This window comes from Ochotona curzoniae, unplaced genomic scaffold (genome assembly GCF_017591425.1).
Source record: "Ochotona curzoniae isolate NIBS_2020 unplaced genomic scaffold, NIBS_Ocur_1.0 scaffold_1852, whole genome shotgun sequence".
NCBI classification, from domain to species: Eukaryota; Metazoa; Chordata; class Mammalia; order Lagomorpha; family Ochotonidae; genus Ochotona; species Ochotona curzoniae.
In genome coordinates, this window is record NW_024467087.1 from 3031273 (window position 1) to 3053724 (window position 22452).

The 22452-nt window shown below is 38.9% G+C and overlaps 1 long non-coding RNA gene across 1 annotated transcript; it reads right to left on the bottom strand.

Annotated features, from left to right (window-relative positions):
* Positions 1 to 5441: 5441 nt before the first annotated feature.
* Positions 5442 to 22239, bottom strand: LOC121169250. The gene is made up of 3 exons (XR_005885832.1): positions 22150 to 22239; positions 11237 to 11242; positions 5442 to 5454 (listed from the first exon to the last, which is right to left on the bottom strand). It is a non-coding gene; the product is annotated as an uncharacterized LOC121169250 (long non-coding RNA).
* Between the last annotated feature and the right edge of the window lie 213 nt (positions 22240 to 22452).

The window sequence follows — 22452 nt, forward strand, 5'->3', positions numbered from 1 at the left end:
ATAAATTAGCAATAACAAAGTATTTCTATATTGAATAAAGTCTTGGTCACATATGCAAAAGTTCAAATGACTTGCTTATTCTTTAAGCCCACATCCTACCATTACTAATTCACCTGAACAAAAGTGACCCTGAATATTATTAAAATCCCTGATCTGGTCTTTTCCAAGGCCTACTATACACCAAGTATTGTTCAGTATTTGAGGTGCAGGTTTAGGTCCAGAAAAGAAATTTCATGTCTTCAGGCCTCAAAGTCTAGCAGGAATTCAGTCAGGTCACAAACAAGTAAATAACTTAAGAAGATCTTCAAATGGCAATAGGTATTATCAATGGAACTGAATGATGAAAGAGAAAGTGATTGGTAGTGTGAGAGAAGAGTTGCTTTGGACATCTGGACAAAAAGGACTCAGTTCCTGAGATGTATTTTACATTCAGCAACCAGCTCCAAATCAAATTGTCCGACAGAATGTACAAAGTACAGAGAAAATTGCTCATCAGCAATTAAAAATAATGAAGATCATTTTTGAAAACACTGTGTCCAGCAGCAACAGCAGAAAAGAACATTGATCTAGCAATCTAAGCCAGCTCTGTTCTTAAGCATGTTGCTGCCATGGACAGTAGACAATCAACATATGCCACCCTGTCTGATACCTAAACGGTTATGACAAACTCGGGATGGGAGAAAAAAAAATCTATGTTCCAACAGAATCCAGGGGAAAGAAAACAGAAAAATAACAAAGACTGCAGGATTTCTGCCCCAGTATTTGAGATTCTTATTTGCCATCTAATTATACTGTGGATGAACTGTACCACTTTTCTTTCTAAAGAATTTCACATTTTTTATCCTTCCCTTCTGTTCAGCTTTCCTGATTTTCTGGCTCTTTCTCACAATACTCACATGGGTTTTAATTTCATTTCAATAAATTCTGCCCACTCCATATATCTCTTCCAGGAATATCAGTATGAGAATAAACATAAATAGAAGTGCACTAAAAATCTTATAGTCCTGAGTCTGAATGTGAGAATATAATGCTCCTAATTCTCCACTCAAGAAAGAAAAGTACTTCCTGTGCCTTAGTCATAGTTCAAGCAGTGAACAGGAACCAGCAGTAACGGCTTTAAACTACTGATGTCAATGAGAATGGTGTCCAAATTGGGAGCAGGACCCGAGTAAATCAGCATTACCCTTGCCTGGCTTCTTCTATGTCTGCTATGAGTCATAGTCTTTCCCAAGTTAATCTCCAAATTACTTCACCTAAGAGACTTTGAAATAATACTGAAGTCCCACACAGAAGACTGAAATAAGTAAAGAATAATCACAAAGTCCTCTGCTCTCAAAGAGTTTGAAAAATCAGTTAGATTTATGTCACATGATTGAGGTACTGGATAGCATCCTTTATTTAAAGACCTCCATTTTTCTAACCCCACTGCAATCATTACTTTCCTATTTATTTAGTTGTTGACAGTTTGGGGAGGGGAAACATGCAGGGAACCACCTTTCAAATAAGGGGATGAGGGAGGGGGTAAGATAGGAAAGGAAAGTTAGAGAGACTGTCTGGAGAAAGAATGAGCAGATTATTCAGTGACAAGAGCTTACAAATAGAATTATGCTTATTGGTAATAATATAGGGTACTCGATTTCACAGCAGAAACATGAAAAAAGCTAGAATTATCCAGTGCTGTTGATACTAGAGACGAAGTACCACCCTTGCTGAATGAGTCAATTGTTCTTTAATTTCCTCAGGAACATTTTGGAGAAATCTTAAGGTACATGTAATGAAAATGTTTGCAATATTAAAATGGAACAAAACTGGGTGATACTGAATATCAAATTGTGATCATTTTGTTCAAATAGAGCATATATTAGTATATTAGTATAATACATGAAATTGTACCTTAAAATTTATGCTCTCATTTCATTGTTTTTCTTTTTAAAAAACAAATAATTCAGAAAATGGTAGGATTATAACTCTCCTGTAAGGAAAGCAAGCCTGAGTAATACATGTAAACATTTTCCCTGTGTGAGTCCTTAACATTAAGTTCTTAAGTCTTTAAGAACATGACTGATTGATTTAAACAATTAAAAATGCAGGAGGGAACAATTTGGCTTTGTTAGAGAACAGACAGAAAATTCAATAGGGTATTTCCATTACCAAGTCAATGATACATTTAGAACTGACATTACTAACATTTGTAGTAATACATAAACTATGGCTAAATTAATTCTGAATAGTTAAACCCTTATTTATAGCTGCTGTCAGTTCCACGTTGCCTAAGAAAATCCTTAATCACCCTCAATGCAAACTGCCAACCCATGTGATTTCTGCGTGGAAAACTATTGTTCCCTAGTGGAAAGGAAAAAGAAAAATGTCAAGCAATTGAATCATTGCATCCTGATGATGCCTTCCTCCTCAGAGAAAACAAAACCTTTACCTTTCACTGCCACAAATCAGCTGCCCATTGGCTCCTGAAGCTGTCAGACACTATTTTAAAAGCCAAAGATGATGCTGTAAATTGGTCCAGGACTCAGACTTCACTATCTCTATGTCCCCAGGGTCAGCACAGGGCCTGGTACAGAACAAGTACTGTATGAATGGTGCTGAACAATGCTGCATCTGTCTGATGATTACCTTCGTGTCAGAGACTGTTACAGAGGTACACTCTGCCAAGTTATTAGAGTATTATTATAAGTCTAGTGCCTTTTCTTCAAGAGCAAAACCATAGCAAGTTCTTAGACCTCCACCCAAGTGTATTGTCTGACAGTTTTGTTACTGTTGCTTGGTCAAAATGAAGCACAGGTTATTCTGTCAGAATAATCAAATCACTTAAAGTAGAAAATAGGTGAAAACATCTATAGGTGAAAATAGTAGACTAGACCAACATCGACACTATATGATAACCCAAAGGACCTGCAATTCACTTATCTCCATGTGTTTAAAAGAAAGTATTGGGCTTGGTGCAATAACATAATGGTTAAGGCCCTCGCCTTGAACATGCTGGGATCCCATATGGGCACCAGTTCTAATCCAATTGCCCTGCTTCCCATCCAGCTCCCCGCTTGTGGCCTGGGAAGGCAGCTGAGGATGGCCCAAATCCTTGGGACCCTGCACCTGCGTGGGAGACCCGGAAGAGGCTCCTGGCTCCTGGCTTTGAATTGGTTCAGCTCCAGCCGTTGCGGTTGCTTGGGGAGTGAACCATCGGATGGAAGATTTTCCTCTCTGTCTCTCCTTGTCTCTGTATATCTGACTTTCCAATAAAAAACAAATAAGTCTTAAAAAAGAGAAAGTATTAAATTGCCGAAGAATATATCTATTTCAAAAAACTATCAGGAAAGATCCACTTAAAGCCTCAACTTGTCTGTTGTACTTATGTCAGTGGAGATGTGCAGCTGAGTATATAAAATGTGATTTTCTTGATTCAATTTTCAATGTGATTTTTAATTTTTTTTTAATTTTTAGTGTTATTTATATGGTTGAGAAGATGTACGCCCAGGTGGGTCCCTGAACAGGATGGGGAGCGCTAAGTTATGGCGGAAGGTGGGTGGACTAAATGCATTTCTTTTTTTTTTCTCTTCTGTGTCCAATGGGTAAAGGGAACAGTCATTTGATGACACCTTAGAGCCCCCGATGTGGGGAAGGATGTCCTGAGGGCATTATTTCAGTGGTTTTCTTAGTTCTGAGATACTGTTGGTTTTATTGCACCATGGTTGAGAAACTCCAAAGTCTGTAGCGTGATTAAGTTCACCTTAATGCTTCCGCAGACTCTGATACTTGCTGCAAAGCTTGGCCAGGAGAAATATCTAACCTGTTCTACCTTCTAGACTCTGATGAGGCATTCAGTATCATCTGTTGGCATAGGTGAGCTTGCTGCCATGTCTCCTGTGTGCACCTGGGCATACTGTCCACTGCTCAGCTATCAGCAACTGAGGAGACTCAGTCAAAATACATGCATCCAAGGCTAGACCACATATAATGTGATTTGTCCTTTGGTTGATATTTGAGTCCATCATTCTAGTTGAGGACTCTCCCCAATAAACCTTTCCTGGTGTGATCTTAGACTTAACATTTGTGTACACTAACTAGTGCAGGGTCAGGTTCAGTCTGTCACCTGTATCAGCCGATATGCATACCATTGGATGCAACTGCCTGGTCAGTTCTGCCCCAGTCCCATATCTCAGAATAACTTATGGGTGCTATGATCTAGCACAGCCTAGCCCACCATAGGCCCAGTTCTCACACACACCAGCAGTTGTTACAGCTTAATTGGGGTGACCTCAAAGAACCCCCACCAGCCTGGACCCCAGTCCTGGTTTGGCATGTGCCAGTATAAGCAACGGGCAAGCCCAGTCTATCCGCATCCCACTTGGCTCTCATGAACATGGGTGCTGTGTCTTAAGTGCTGTGGCCTGACCCACTCCAGACCTGGCCTCCATGTATGCATAAGTGCGCTGCCGCTTTGTCCAACCTTGTTCACCCCTTCCCTGCTTCTTGCGCTCACCAGTGGGAGCTGCAGCTATGGTTTTAATTTGTCTTTGTTGAAAGGAACACTATAATAGGAACGTAGCTTCAAAATCCCTTGTGTTAAATCATGCAGTCTAAAGATAATGGCATTGGACAATTCTCTCTGCATCATTTTAATAACAGCATCATTGATTTCTGCTCATTTGGCACGCATATGTAATCATCTTGTTAGAGACCTTTACCGTAGAACAATCCATGAGATTGTAGACTTGGTATGTCAAAGTAATGGTCAAGGATATATAATCTCTACTCCTCAGCACTGATAGAAGGCATTCCAGCCTAGGTCAAAGTCATCCCAATTCATGTCTCTCTCCTGATATTTTCAGCAGAGCGTGATAAGCAAAGTCTTTCATTTTGATATCTCTCATGGTTGATATTCCCTCTGTGCTAGAAGCTAGAGTTCAAAGATGACATATATAAGTTTACTTCTCTTGAGGTGAAATATTTAACTTTACTCTTGATCCTAACCCTTGTCTGAAATCATTTTGATATGCAAAATCATAAACTACAAAGAAATTTTAAAAGACAAACAGAATAATAAAGTAAGCATAATTTGTCAGATATTAGTCAGGATGGTAACCTAAAATTTGTCTAAGAAAACTACCAAAAATAGTGGAAAATACTGAATTCCACTAGTGTTACCTCACATTAATGTTCTTTCCCAAGCCTCAGCATATTAAAATAGTTACCTCTCTTTTACAATGGTCTTAAATGCCAGACTTGATATAATATAGGGGTTAAGGACATGGACTCTGGATCAGGCTGCCTGGGTTCAAATTCCAGAATGAAATTTAATTAGATTTGTGGTTATGGTTAATGTACTTAAATTTTCAGTTAAGAGGAAACATAAATATACACATGTAAAACAACTGGATGAGAATTGCATGAGGTAATACATATAAAATACCTAGAATAATGTCAAACATGGAGTAAATACTGCATATTTTTGATATAGTCACTAATAAAGACATTTATTCCTTCTCTCACAAAACTGTTTTTAAAGATTTAATTATCTCACAGACAGACAAAGAAAAACACAGCGAAACAGAGAGGTTTCCTATTCACTGATTCACTCATAAATGGCTGAAATACCCAGGGCTGAGCCAAAGTGAAGCCAAGAGCCAGAAGCTTCTCCCATGTGAGTGCAGGGCAACAAGGACTTGGGCCATCTTCTGCTGCCTTCCCAGGCACTTAAGCAGGGACCTGGTTTGTAAGTGGAGCAGCCGAGACTGGAATCAGTTCCCATATAGGATGCCAGCTTTGCATGTGGCACTATGACATAACACTAGTCCCTCTCACAACATTTTTATGTTTAGCTCAAAATTACTCTTCTACTCATAGGCTCATTCATGTTTTCATACACTCCATAAACATTTTAACAATCATTGTACCTTAATAACTGTGCTAGAAGACATGGTTTAAAAAATGAATTATGAGGCCTTTGTCTTTAGGAGCTAAACCCTAACACCATCACTAATCATTACCTCATTACCCTCACTCAGCTCACCCAGCTCATATATACAAACCCATAAATTGCAATGTACTTTTAATGTATTGTGGTTGCCAAGATCTAAGCATGAATCTCATGCTGAATGGCCTCATCGTCTGTTACATTTATTGATTTAGCATGCATCTCTATCCCTTTGCATTCAATGCATATCCATGCAGCAAAATATGGTAAGCCACTACGTTGTATCAGACCGCAGTTTAAGTACTGAAGTATGAAGTCAGAAAACAGATGAAAATCCCTTTCCCTTCTGCTCCCATGAGAATAGGACTTGGTGGGAGAGAAGACAAACATTCATTCTACAAATGATTGTATTTATAAGGTTATAATCGTAAGGGAAATACAAAGTAGAATAAGGGCTGAATGAGATGGGTTGTATTATAAAGAGTGTGATGAGCTTGGATCTCACTGAGAAGCTAAGACGTGAGCAAAAACCTGAAGGAGTTGCTGGAGGGGGCCCTGATGCTGTCTGAATGGAGTATCAGTGGTTCAGCAGAAAGAGCAGCTAAAGCCAAGGCCCTGTGGCAGAAGCAATCTGACATGTTCCAAATATTTGAATAATAGAAGTAGTCAAGAGAGGATCAGGGTAGATGGTCTGAGTGGAACCAGGAGACTGGATAATGCAAGGTCTCCAAGGCCACGATGGAAGCCTATTCTGACTTAGTTGAAGAATCGTGGGAGGTTTTGGTTTTTAATTAATTACTTAATTTTAGTGTTTTGGAAGGCAGAGAGATAGATAGATGAGAAATCTTTCATCCTCTGGTTCACTATCAAATGTCTGAAACAGTTAGGACAGGACCAGGCCAAAGCCAGGAGTCCAGAACTGTATTCGGGTCACCCATGCAGATGGAAGGGGCCCAGGTACTTGAGCCAACATCATATTTTTCACAGGATGAATAGTAATAAGAAGCTGAATTAGAGGTAGAGGCAGGACTTAATCTCAGGCACTGTGACACAGGATGGCAGCATCACAATATGTTGTTGAACAGTTGTGCCACATACCTACCACATGGGAGGATTTTGAGCAGAAGATTGTACTCTGGGTCACATCTTGCTAGGATCCCTCTGGGAAGAAGAAGGGATAAAACGGTGATGGACAGAAGCAGTAGAACTAGTTGTAAAGTCATTATAGTGATGCATGTGAGTGTTGAAAATAGCTCACACCAGGATAGTAGAAGTGTAAGATCTGGTAATGGTCAGACTCAGGAATTATTTTTGAAGATGCAGCCTCACTTTCCAGGAAAAATGGTTGGTCTGTTAGTTGGGTATGAGAAATGAAAAAGCCAATACCAATATTTGTAGCCTAAGCAACCAGAAGAATTGCCTTTTAAGAAGGGACATAGAAGCTTAGGATTTCAATGTGGAACCTGCTAAGTTTGAAATGTCACTTCACAATCCCAGTGGAGATGCCATGGAATCAGCAGGACAGATATGTTTTGAAAGTCTGTGTAAACAGAAGAGATATGTTACATCAATTCTCCCACAGGCAACATGGAGGAGGAAAGCTGCATTCCTGCGCTGAATCCATAGACAGCTATAGCCAGGAGGAGGTATATTACTTCAGATTCTGGGCTCTAGAGTAAGCACTTCCCTTTTCTTTGAGGGATTCTGCCCTTGGGTCACTTGGGATAGAATACTTCCCCCGAGAGACGGGTCCCTTGGTGTCTCTGCAAGTTCCCAGACTATCTGTGCATTTCAAGAGCGAGAAGGGGACTGAGCAACTCCCTGTTCTCCCCTCCCACTTCCTTCTTTCCCTTTCTTTCTGGAGACAACACTCACCACAAGACAAGTGGGCAGCAGGTACGCCAGCAAACCAGAGGACGCGGCCCAGAGCAAATGAGGGCCACCACAAGGAGGAGTGAAGGAAGTGCCATTGCCCTCACTGACACAATGAAAACCCTGTACTTCACACACAGCTGAAGTACCTGACCTGTGGTCAAGAGGCAGATAAGTGGCAAAGTCTTAGGGTTTGCTTACCATTTTATAGACAAAATGCTTGCAGTTTTAGCCCACAGGCAACACCTTATGCTCTTTAATTTGGACAACAACTGGCATGTATCTCTGAGAAATTTCTAGAAAATATTTGTGAATCTGCAGGATGCTCTTTCACTGGCAAGAAATACTGAGAACATTCAGTCTTTAAAAAAATTAAGTACACAGCAGAGTTTTATTTCCTTTTTGGGATGTTGGTGGGTATGAGGAGAAGATTGGGGTATGGTTGTGAGGCAGCACGGCTACCTAGTCAACAAAGCAAAGCTGCAGAGATGGGCTGTTGCTATCTTCCAGCAAGACCAACAGAAATAACTGCCTCAGGGCTGAGATGACATACTGAGATTTCAGATGAAAGCACAAAACAGGAAGTGGCCTCTACAGCAATAGAAAGTCTCCAAAGGCATCTTGCAGTTTTTCTTGTGGGTATATGTGAGCATGCATGGCTTTGCACAAATGTATAAGCATGTTTAGGAAAGTGGAGGGGGGCACAAAAGTAACAATACTACCATGAAGTTACATGGATCTATCAGTTTGTTTTAACTAGAAATAAAATATATATTCCTTGTATAAATTACCCTAGTGGGTCAGGTGCAGTAGCCTAGTGCTTAAAGTTCATGCCTAGCATGTGCCAGGATCCCATTTGAGCACTGGTTCATGTCCCGGCAGTCCCACTTCCCATCCAGTTCCCTGGTTGTGGCCTGGGAAAGCAGTCGATGACCCAAAGCCTTGGGACCCTGCACCCACGTGGGAGACCTGGAAGAAGCTCCTGGCTTTAGATCGACAAAGCTCTGGCCATTGTGGCCACTTGGGGAGTGAACCAGTGGATGAAAGATATTTGTCTCTGCATATCTGACTAAAAAAAACCCACTAAAATAAATAAATAAATAAATTGCCCTAGCATTTCCAAGTTGATGTGATCTTAAAGGAACTTTTCCTTTGCTTACTAAGTTAAATTTCTAAAATTAAATGAGTGCATTGTAAAGCATTTTTTAATGTAACAAATTTCATGAGTAAGAGTCATCCTTCATTGCTTTCTCATGTCATAAGCAAGGAGCTGGATTGGAAGTGTAACAGCCAAGGCATATGGAATCCCATAAGGAATGCCTGCGCCACAGGTGGAGGCTTAACCTACTATGCCAACACATCAGCCCCAAGTGGATATTTGTCTAACATGAAACTTTAAGACATAAACTTTGTTTTGTTTAATGTGAGGCAACCTAAACAGCCAAGCACATGAGATGGGCTCTCGTGTAGATTCATTGCAGAAAGGGTACTAACCAGTGACTTCTTACACAAGTGCCTAATAAATGGTGTGAATTAGAGGCAAAGAAGCACTCAGACAAGTTGATCTGAAACAACTTGGAAAATCTGGGACTTACTTATGTTCTTCTTTAGCAGAGAAGATATCTGATGAAAGGGGATTCCATTTCCTAGCCTAGGTCTTTACACTCCTGCTTTGAAGCATTCCGACTTAGTAGCTACTCATAAAGTTCTGGAGTAGCAGGATATTGTTTTCAAATATTAATATAGATAGACTAAAGAAAGGCCAGCACTGAGACCAGCAGGTTAAGACATAGCAGGTTAGGCAGTATCACACTTGTGATACTGGCATCCTCTATTAGAGGACTGCTTTGAGTTCGGGCTACTCTACCTGCAATCCAGCTTTAGGCTAATCTGTGTGGGAAGGCAGTGGAAGATGCCCTAAGTGCTGGATTCGCTATCACCCCTGTGGGAGAGTTCAGCCTGAACCAGCCCCAGCTATTTCAGCCATTTGGAGCATAGACCAGCAAATGAAAGATCTCCTTTTCCTTCTGTTACTGTTTCAAATACGTACATAGATAAATAAATATACTTTTAAAATATAGACTAAAATAACTTAGAGAGGTAACAGTGATTAATGCACTTTTAATTGTGGTAGAGACACAAGCTTGAATTTCAATTCTTTTGATTCCCTCTGTGTGGCCAGTTCAGTTCCCTTTGAAAATGTCAATACCTTGTTGATAGGGAGATTGATTGATGAGATCATGTTTTGTGGAGTCGTTATCTCAGTATCCGAAACAGAGTGAATCCTTACTTAGTGGTAACCACTAGATAGAGTTCAATTCATTAACACCGTGAGTGCCTAATCAAGTACTTATGTCATAAAATATTGTAAAGCAATTAATAGCTTTTCGGTTTTTATTTAACTCCAACTCATCATCACTAGCTGTTCTTTCTTGAGAAAGCAGAATGATTCTGTTAAACTTCTCAACAGCTTCCCATTGCTCCTGCTTCTTGAAAGCGAAACCGAAGTTCTTAAAGGACGCTCTGGAATCCTTTGTAGCCAGTTCCACCGGCTTAACTTCTCAAAATTCACCATCCACTGCTCTGCTCCCTGACTTCCACATGTCCTACTGACTCTTCTAATAGGCTTGGCAGATCCCTGCCCCAGGGTCTTTGTACTGTCTTTGTTTCGACATGGCTGTTCTTTTCCCAAGTATGTATATAAATTGCTCTGTTGTTTCCATGAGAGTACTACGTAAATGCCATATTATCCTCCCTAGTCAACAGAGGAGAGCACTTTCTATCCCTCCTCCATTCCCCCATGTTCATACCTGGATTTACTTGCCTCCATTATAACATATCACAAACCTACTCTCCAATGTTCTTGCTTATTTTTTTCCTTGCCTCTCCTTACATAACCTTGGACATCACCTGGTAGCCCCTTGGGAGTGGAGATCCTCAGTCCCCTTACTAATTCTGCAGAGTTAGAGATCTGCATTTGAACAAGACATTTAGTTGTTCTGATAGCACATAGAAGGTAGAGACGCTTTTGTGTGGATTAGTGAAGTAGTATCACATGATATTGACATGGTATTGCGTGCATGTGTTCGTGTGTGTGAGGAAGAAAACAAAAGAATGAGTGTGAAAGAATATGTGAGTATGCATATGAATATGAAGTGTGCACAAATTTTTGAAATCTGGATGGAGAGATATGCATTACTGTAAGTGAAAACACTACAGAAAACATAACTTTCGTAGTGTATATTCATTTGCAGAATTCCTCATTTGGACAAATCACTTGGTGTCATAGTCCCTTCATTATCAGATTGAGACAACTGAAAATGCTATTTTCGCTAACACATAGGATTTCATGAATGAAACTACCATACATTATACAGGTCATAAGGTATTCATGTATATGAGCACATATAAACTATATCTGCCCTTGCCTATCACAAACACCTAAAGAAGGCACCCTTTTTTGTCTTCTTTGCCTAAGTTGGGTGGTTGTTATGTAGTAAGGTCAGTAAGCTTTTTCAAGGAGCCAGATAGGAAATGTGTTTCTTTTTGCAGTCCAGATGGTCTTTGTGGCAACTATTCATCTTTGCAGTTGTGGCATGAAAGCAACCACAAAAACACTGTGTAAATATTTATAAAAATAGGAAGTGGGATTGATTTGGCTGGTGGGTTATAACTTGATGATTCTTTTTATAAAGATCAAAGGGTACATGTTCCATAGAATATTATATTCATCTATATGCATTTAAAAGAGTGCAATATTTGGGTAAGTTAGAAAATAATCTAAGAGAATTGAACACAGCAACAAATGCAAATGCAAAACTCTTTCTTGAAATGGGAATGAAATGTGCATGTACGTTTGCAGAAAAACAAGTCTGCAAGAAATGGGCACAGCAATTAACAGGGGTAGCCATCTCCAGTGACATGAGATTGTGGGAGACACTATTTTTTTTAAACTGAAGTTTCTTAGTTACGATGGTTTCAGAAAAGAGCAAGCACATGTGTGTAATAAAAATATCACAGCTATTTAAATAGCATGTGCATCTTTCAAAAGCTGCAAAGATTTCTGTAGGTGCTAATATTACTACTGCATACTTTGAAGAAAAACTAGTGCTTTCTGGATATAAGCCATTCCACTTGCACTTGATGCTAAGATATGTGAGGACAAGGACTAAATGTTCCTTCCTTATATCTGCCACACACATGCACAAAGGTACACATAGACACACACACACATACACACAATAGAGAATAAACAGCCTAGAAAAGCATACATGGCATAGATTCACTTATTGGCACATAAAGGATCTCTAAATTAGTGTTGAAAGGTGAAGTTTATTTCCAGGGATAGCAAAAATTTCCCGGTTTCATATAAAAGGTCAAATAATAAACCCCAAACCACTGGGTTTTTATTAGAAATGTCAGATTGTTTTACAGAGGTGTTTGCTGTTGGTCATTTTATGTTTGTGTCACATCTTATTCAAAGACAGTGTTTCAGAAAGTCAGCATCAAAAAATATATATGATACAGATCAGGATTATTTGGAGTACATCTGTTTATTTCTAAGCCAAGATTGGTCTGTGCTCCATGCTTGTTCATTTTCACAAACCCACCTGAGATGACAGACTTCCCCTCATTGACTCATTTTGAAACTGACGCATGATTTGAAGTCCTGTGGAGTCAGGGACAACTTTTCATTTCCACATTCTGTACCCCCAGGTGAGAGAATTATTTAAAGCAACAATACCACAGCCCAAGCAAGTTTCCATGGGGGCCACCCTGTTTGATTTTCCCAGCACAAAATCTACAAAATTAAATAGAAAAAAACGCTGAGTTGAGAGTCAACTCACCTAGGCTTTGGTTCTATGTGTCCTCGGGATGTGTGATCTTAAAAAATTATTTACATAGCTGCGTCTCAGTTTATTCAGTACAAAATGAGGATGCTAATAAACCTTTTTAAATATGATTGCTGGGCAGACTGAATCCCTTCAAGCAGACAGCAAGTTTTCAATGCATGTTCACCTGTGTTTTGTGTGCTTAATTTTGTGCAGAACTCTCTGGCCACTGTTCTCAGAGTGCTTTAGTGGTCACTGTCTCACTCCTTCTCACAAGCCTCTGATTGAGCCACGTAGCAATCACACAAATCCAGAGCCTAAAATTTGGATTTTCCCCCAATACTCTCTTTGTTTCTTGGATTCAGTCCATATTTTGTGGGACTCTACACATCACTGTAGATAAGGAATCAAGCCTCAGTCTGCTCCTGGAGATGATCTGAATTAAGTTGGAGAAAGTTAATTCCTCAATGCTGCATATTCAACTGATTATCATAAATCAAGATATGTTCAAAATCTCATTTGAGGATCCTCAAAGGGGATCAGCACTGGCATGGCCCAACTGGAAGAACTTGCCCAGATAGTCCAGTCTTTCGTGCCATGAAAGGAAAATATACACAAATTTAAAACTTTTCAGAAAAAAAGTTAAGAAGACAATTTACTTTCTAGAAAATATTTATTTATATCCCATATGTGATCTGTGTTGTTTTTGCATTTCCCTCATATTCAAAAGAAAGAAAAATACATTGGTGGATGTATACTGCATTCCATATATGTGCTAAAAGGTCTCAGGGCAAAGGATGAGTGGGCAATGAGAGACGTCAAATGAGGTTTCCAAAAAGACAGACAGACTGTACATTATAGTGAAAGAGAAGGCATGGTTTGTCAGGAGGCAGTTTCAGTAGTGGTTCTCCCTAGCAGCTCACCATGGTATATTAGTCACTTCCCAGTGGATCTGCCTGTCAAATGAAGTCTTCAATTTACTGTTCTTCAAGGTTGTTTTTTTTTTTTTAGCAATAATATAGGATATCATATCAAAGGTATTTCAAATATATATTATTTACTAAAAGAGCTTTTTATACAAAAACATCATTGATGAATTGTGGCTTGAAGATATTCAGGAGAATACAAAGAGTTAAAATAAAAAACATTAGGTCATGCAGCATCTTTGCATGTTCTCTTTACATGGGCCCTGGAGTCAAGGCTTCTAATCTGTACTTCAGATTAAAGTAAGAGTCTTGGTTTGGTTCATTAGAAAACAATGCATGCTCCCCAAAATAAAGTTTTATCTTAAAAATGATCATGTACAAACATCCTCACAATTAGTGTGTACACTTATATAAGCATTTGCATATAGATACTAATTATTCTTTTTTTAAAAAGATTTTAAAATTTTTATTGGAAAGTCAAATACACAGAGAGGAGGAGAGACAGAAAGGAAGCAAATTATTCCATCTGCTGATTCACCCTCTAAGTGGTCAAAAGAGCTGGAGCTGAACCGATCCATAACCAAGAGCCTGGAGCTCTTCCAGGTCTCCCATGCGGGTACAGGGTCCCAAGGCTTTGGGCCGTCCTAGACTGCTTTCCCAGGCCACATGCAGGGAACTGGGAAACAGGGCTGCTAGAATGTGAACCAGTGCTCATATTGGATCTTAGAATGTGCAAAGAGAGTACTTTGGCTACTAGCCCACCATGCTGGGCCCAATTGCTCTCTTTTGTTTCGCTTCATCCTTCTCATTATCCCTACTTCCCCAGTCCATGCCTGTACACATGATCTGACCTGTTAAGGAAATGTTTGACATTCGCAAACTACATATTAATAAAATAATAATGAGCTAAATATATGGCCTGTTTGCTTGAGGGACTCAGTTATCAATTTTTCTAGTTATTTCCAAGGTCTATGCTATGCTTTCCTTCCATTTATCTATGCTATGCTTTACTTCCTTCACCTCCTTCTGTGCTTCCAGAGAATAACTGAGCCTCACTCTTTGATACATGTTATCTCACGCAAGTATAAAATCTGCAACACAGTGATTGTCAGTTCATCTCACTCCTCTGGGCTCCAGGGCCCAATAGGAGTGGCAAGGGAGTGGCTACGTGAAGGACAACTATCCATGCATGTCAGCTATGTCTCCTTCCATTTCATCAGTCTTTAAAGGTTTCTCTGGCATGATCCCTGTAGATAATTCCAATAATACTACATCCTTTCTCCATAGTCTTTGAACTTGAACATGTGGTCTAAGAATTCCTATCCTATGCATCCTTTCTTTCCCTGATTTCCTGTTCCTACAGATCTTATTTTCCTTTAGATTTTTTTTCTATCTTTTTCATTTTCTAGGACTTTGGAAATCCTAACTTTGCAAGATAGTCCTATTTCCATTTATTTTCTGTATGCATACTTACTGTCAGCAGCAGCAGCACTGCCATCACAGCTCAGGTTTACTGAGCACTTATTATCTGCCAAGTACTTTCTAAGCCTTCACTTTCCCTTGCCTTATCCTGTGTGTTCCTCATCAAATCCCTGTAAGGAAAGGTCCTGTTTTTATCCCTGCTTTATAGATTAAGCAGCCGAGGGAGAGTTAACAGAGAGTTTACATAACTTGCACAAGGTCACACAGGTGGTAATAAGTGACTGAATTAGTATTCAGACTCACATCTGTCTAGTTATTTATATAGTTATTTATTTATATATATTTATATATACACACATACATACAGACATGTGTATACATAAACTGTGCAATTTCTCACATCTGTACCCATCTGCAAATGACACTTTTTATTAGTTTCTAAACAATGTTTTCAGAATTTTGATGCAGGTACAAACACACATTTTTTGCATGTATTGATTTTTAATGCCTGAATCCTAGATGTTTAAAAAAGAAATGTACTGTATTTCTTGTGTCAAGATCTCATTTTGGGTAGAATCTGTAGGACATGGTGATGGATTACACACAAAAGGGAGGTGCCACAGGGGGGCTGGTCCATGGTTGGATTCCGGACTGGTGGAGCATGGTATTATTTACAAATATGTTCTGATTGGAGGAGGCAAATGTAGAAAGCAAAGGTCAGTGTTGACCTGGTGGGTTTGATTGTGAAACATACAAGTCAGATCACAAAGCAGATAGCTGGGCCTATGAACATGGATCTTAAATCCGAGGTTAGTGATACAAATCCAGGGGGCGGGGGCGGGGCTGTATGTCAAGATAGTACTTAAAGTCATGATGATTAAGAACACCATCACAGGATGCCAGAAAAGAGAAGATGGTCATCAGCTTTAATTTCAACATTTAACAATTTGATAAAGAAAGGTATGCAGAAAATGGACACTGAGAATAAATAGGAAGCAAATCTGGAGAAACCTAGGAGCATGTGGTGACAGACAAGGAAGAAATGGTGAATGTGTAGGATGATAGCAATAAGAAAAAATGAATGTAAAGAGCTGGCACTGGGGCACAGTGGGTGAAATCACCATATGTGAAGCTAGCATCCCATATGAGTACCCTTGTGTGTGTGTGTGTGTATGTGTGTGTGTGTGTAAACACATATGCATAAATAGGATTATTCACAAAAACCTTATTATATATAGAAAATAACTGTAAATGACACATGCTAACAGTAATCTGTAATCAAAAAAGTCAAATTATGCCATTTCTCCTTGTACCTAATTTTTTGCATTTTTCAGGTTTTCTATGATTAATATTTATTATTCTTATAAGAGAAAACTACATTAAATATTGATATTCTTCTCTGTAATGCAGTTCTATCTTGGGCATGCAAATGTATTGACTAAGGACTTCATAGACAATAATGCAAGTTGCTTCTGTTTGGAAAATGTGATTGTACTTTGTGAGATTTACTAATGGTAGATGCTGTGTGTATAGAATATGGGGGCGTTACAGGAGAGGATGAACGTAGGCTAAAAAACATGACCCTTCTGCAAACCACGCTTGAGATCCTAATATGTATCTTTTTCTGCTTTAATGTAATCAAGATTCTCATACACTCCTGGCTTTGACCTTCAAATCAAGGCATCCTAGGCAGATTTATATTCAGCAAGCAAAATATGCCTAGAGACTTCAATTTGACCTGTTGATGATTACAGGCTGCCTCTAAAATTTGCACCACACTCCCTTTGCCCATGGTAGGCCTCAGCATTTTGGTAACACATCCCAAGGATGATATACTGAAGGCTGTAAACTTGATCAACTTGTAAATTCAGTTCTTGATAGTTTCACAGACAACATAGGGGCCACTGCCTTAAGCACCTATGGAACTCATGGTGCTAGTCATCTTATCAGATGGACATAATGATGCTTTTGCCCAGTAACCTGTCAGGTAGAGCATTTCTGTTCATGTTTCTGTTTTGATTTCCCAGAGTAGAACCTGCCAAACTTAATCAGTGTCTGAGCTATTTTGGTAAGAGTCCACAAATCTCCATTTGAAGCTCAAACATTGCCAACACCCAACATCAACATCACTGTTAATAAGTGAGGGTTGTGACCTAACTTCAACTGTTTTCCTCCTGCCTACTATATCACAAGAACTGTCTAACAAAGTATTTCATGCTTATGTAGTACTATGTATTGTAGTCTAAGTAACACCCTTCCCACCGAAGATGTCTTTGATATAATTCCTGAAAACTGTAAGCATATCACTTTATATAGAACTTTGTTCATCGTGTATTTTTGACATAAATGTAGATTTTGAAAAAATCTTATTAAAATGCCATTTATAATTGATTACCAAGTTTTGAGAGCCTCCTTACTTTTTTAATCTTAGGAAAGTACCTCACTTGCCTTTGCTAGTCACAGCATTTCATTTAGCAACAGTACTGCCCATACTGTTAATTATCCATTTTAAATATGTCTAGTTCCTCATATTGTGATACTCTTAAAAGTACAGAGCATAGTAGATTTACCTCTGTACCTTTTACAATTAGCAAAGGGACTGCCATAGAGGAGATGCTGAGTGTGTTTTATAAGAATTCATAAAAATTACCAAAAAGCATAAATTAGGATTTCATGTGAATTAATTTTCTGATGTAGGGAAGAGTGTTTTGAGGATGTAACTGAGTGGCTTTTATAGTTTTGAAATGCTCTTCAGTATTTGTGGCTAGGATTCCAGGTGGGCTTCCTATGCATCACACGTCCAAGCCAGCAAGAGCATACAAGAGGAATTTGCATGTGAACAAACTGGCATGGGGTATAAGTCAAGTTGAATACCAACTGACCTGATAATGGCAATCCAATTGTATCTGTTTTAATCTCTGTACGTTCACATTATATTTTAAAAGAACATTAACATGCAATGAAATTAAGGATCTTGAAATAGAGGGTGGGAGGGGTTACATTAGACTATCCTCGTGGGCCCTAAATACAATCACATGTAGCATTACAAATGAGTCAGAAGATTTGCCACAGATAAGAGTAGAGAAGGTCATGTGTGTACAGAAGCAGAGATCTGACTGTTGCAGCTAGAAGCCAAGGAGATCAATGGCCACAAAGGCTGAACTGGTAAGGAGCAGACTCTCAGAGTCTCTGGAGGGAATAGAGTTGGCTGACAACTAGATGTCAGCCCAGTGAGAAAAAAACAAAAAAACAAAAATCTTAAACTGTCTTAAGTCATAGTTTGTGGTAACATGTTACAGCAGTCCTTGGAAACTAGTGCACTAAGTTACAAGTTGTGATATGCAGACTGCCAATTGGGCCAATCACTTCATGCCAACACCTTGCTTTTTTAACTTAAAAATTGGACAGAATAATATCTAATGTGAAGCAATGACAGCTATTTTTTTTTTTTGGCTGAAGCTTGCTAACTTCCACAATGATTACCAGACATTTGAAATGCACATTTTGCTTGGCCCCTCACTCTCATCCTCAAAGGTACCTGTGGTGACCCCTTGCACAAGTGCAGAAATTGAGCTATCAGACAATGCGACTTTTCCGGGGGCACATGGCTACCAGACAGACACCTACTACGCTGCCCTCTTGCCTTTCATAGACCACAGAGATGTTGGAGACCAAAGGGCTTTTAAAAAGTAAAAGCCAGTAAAAACAAAGATTGTTTAAATAGATATTTTCAGTGTTCAAGTTCTTCGTAAAATTTGACCCAGAAACACATAATTGAGCACTTTTAAGAATTTGGCTCTTGGGCCCAGCACGGTGGCGCAAGTGGTTAAAGGTCCTCCGCCTTGCACGCCGGGGATCCCATATGGGCGCCGGTTCTAATCCCAGCAGCCCCGCTTCCCTTCCAGCTCCCTGCCTGTGGCCCGGGAAAGCAGTCGAGGACGGCCCGAGGCTTTGGGAACCTGCACCCGCGTGGGAGACCCGGAAGAGGCTCCTGGCTTCGGATCTGCATAGTATCGGCCCGTTGTGCTCACTTGGGGAGTGAATCATCGGACGGAAGATCTTCCTCTCTGTCTCTCCTCTCTGTATATCTGCCTTTCCAATGAAAAAATAATAAAATAAATCTTTAAAAAAAAAAAGAATTTGGCTCTTAAAACTGGAATTGATGTGAATCATAATGTTCAACTCGAATTCTGATCCTGTTTACTCTCCTATGTGACACCAAGCAAAAAGTGCATATGAAAGATGATGCAGAGGACCCTGGGTTCAGCTATCTCAATTAGGACATACATTTTATTTTAGACTTTTTGGTCACAGATTTTGAATATACTCCCCCAATATCATGTTGAATTTCAGTTTCTGCATGCTAACCCAACATATCCGCGATTTCCTAGGTTTGTGTATAACTTTTGCTATCATTTGTTCATTCACAGAAATCCAGCAAATCCAGGAGCCAGGAACACCTTTATATTATATTATATTATATTATATTATATTATATTAATAGAAATGCATTTCCTGCATTTCTTTTTTTGCTTCCTAGATCAGCTGAAATGTACTCTAAGGAAGGTTATTTGTAGTTTGTTGCATTCTCACATGTCTTTAATTAAATCAGAAGTAACTTCAGGATAGTTCAAAGGCCAGAGTTGAACATTCTGTCTTAACTTTTAAATTCTAAATCTTTGCCACTTAACATCATGTTATAATAACTTTATGACAGCCTGGAACGAAACATAATTTATTGATGATTTAATGAAGTTTAGGTAACCACAAAGTTTAACACAGTTTTGAGAGCTACTTCCATTTTCTATATCACAAAATATCATTTTTACCATCTTTCTGAACTAAGATTCAAAATCTGTCAAGCTAGACTGAAGTACTAAATCACAAAGTACATTCAATCCTGTAATTTCTCTAATTACTGGTAAGATGCGGTTGCCATCTTACACTCTCTCTGTGTGGGATTATAAACAGCAGCTCTCTGTGACCGGTAGCTCGATGCTATGTTTTCCTGTGTTTTGTGCTTTAAGTAACTGTAAGTAAGAAAAGAAAGATTGGGAAGAATGTTGAACCAAATACCCCTCAATGGCAGACCACATTTATTCTGTTTAGGGTGACACTTAGCGCATGCATTTGCTGCCACATTGTTTTCTGTATGACTTGCTGGCGGGAAAGGGGAGAGTGAAATTAGTGTAAATACTTAGTGATTCAAAGAATTGAGCAGACTTGTTTAAAATGTCAATGCAACTGGAAGCGATTACCAGGGACAAGTGCTAGTGCTCATGTTATTCAGTCATAGTTTGCATTTATATCACACTTAAGATTTTTTGAAAGCATTTTTCTACTTTTCATTTAAAGTAGTATAAAGGAAAAAAGTAACCCTGCAGATATTTCTTGTCCTGTGCCAAATTCCAAGAAGCACTTTTGCAAAAAATATAGAACTAAATTCTGCATTTGTACAGATTATTTCTCTCACCTTCTTCAAATCCTGGTCATATAAGGTTTTGTCTTTATCTAACCTGTTTCTATTTTGCTCATCATGGATTTTTTTTTCTTTTTTTCATTTAGTGTGTACTGAATAAGTATTTGTTATGGGAAAGCTAAAAGAACCTAGAATAAACCAGTCCTGAGGTATTCATTCTGGTCAAAAATGAAACATCATAGAAGAAGAACAATTGAATATTTCATTATAGTTTAAGCATATACACATGGATGTCATGCTTTAACTCAGCAGTATCCAAAAGTATGGGCAAATGTATAATACACATGATCTTACCCAAAGTGCCAAGAAGTGATGGACAAATTTATTATGAAAGAAAACAGCTGGGGTGAGAAAGTGTGTTGTGGAAGTTAGGAGGGTCAGGTGCACCATCTCTAGGATCCAAATGTACATTACTTTTTCTAGCACCTAGGAGCAGATGCAGTTCTAACTGTAATGCACTTCATGGTATTCCATGGAGAAGTGGGTAAGATCTGGTAGATGTGCCTGTAGGAAGTAAATCTCTTTTAGGATAGCTACTCTTCTATTCTATAAAAGCCCTCTGATTGGAAAAAAAAGAGAGCAGCTGCCTCAAATGCAAACTGAGACCAGAGACCAGGTACAACAAAAGATACTAGTGTAACTACTACTCCCAGTAGAATTTTACCGGTTAATAATTAAGTTTATAATAGAAATAAAGGTCGCATTGCATAAATCTCTCCACTGAGAAAAATTTCATAACCTTTGAAAATCCTTTTGTGTTTCACAAAGAGCATGAAACACTAAGAAACGTTGGGTAATAAACAATTAAATCCTTTAATATATATATCATACTCAAATTTTAATTTTGAAAGCTTGCAAAGATTATAAATAAGCTTTTTTTTTAACCTTTTTTTACTCTTTATTTATTTTTACTCTTTATTTTACTCTTTATTTTATGACACAGTTTAATAGGCATTGGGGTTTCCCCCTCCCCCCATTTTCCTCTTCTCCAGTCTCTCACTAGGTGTGTCCCAAGTGCCCTCAGAAGTCCATCGTGCTGCCATTGCGGCATCTTCCAACAATATAGGGGCTTATCTGTTGTTTCACTCTGAGTCATCCTTGTATCGCAAGTACAGGGATATACTCCTCTCTGTTTCTACCTATGGGCATATTTATTTCTGCCACATTTCCATTAGACATTCCCTTAGGCACAAAACAAAATAAAATAGTGAGTCTTCATCTCCATGATGTTGTTGAACTTGTAACAGAGGTATCAATGTGGTGCTAGGATGCTGCAAAAGAATGTCCAACATCTTCCTGCAGAAATAACTGCTAGCGTGTGACCCATGTGGTCCTAAGGGGAGTACAGTATGGACTAGATCATCATTGCTCATGGGTAGTAGTAATAACCATCTCAGGTGATCACAAGCTGTAAGTCTCTCATGAATTATTGATTAATAGGTTACATCACAAGATCTTATTACATGTGGTACAGAGAGCTAGGAAGTGTGATAAGATGCAATTTACAGGTACAATTTTTAGATTTGACATCGTATTATCTTATAATAAGGCAAACATGTGGTATCTGACCTTTTGGGATTGGCTCATTTCCCTTGGCATAATGGTTTCCAGTTGGGCCCATTTAGCCACGAAGAGATGTGTTTCATTTTTTTAAAATAGCTGAGTAGTATTCCATAGAATCAATGAAACAGTTTCCTTATCCAGTCCTCTGTTGATGGGCATTTTGGTTGCTTCCATGTTGTTGAAATTATTGATTGTGCTATTGTGAACACAGGGGTGATGTTGCTTTCTCATGTAACAGGTCTTTTGGATGTATTCCTAGAAGGGATATTGCTGGGTCATATGGTAGGTGGATTTTCAGCTGCCTGAGTATTCTCCATACTGATTTCCATATTTGCAAAGATTAGAAACAAGTTTTCCCAAGTTCTTTGCTCTGTTAGAGTACAGCAGCAAACAAGTGTGGTTAGAACTTAATGTAGCAAAGTTTTTTTA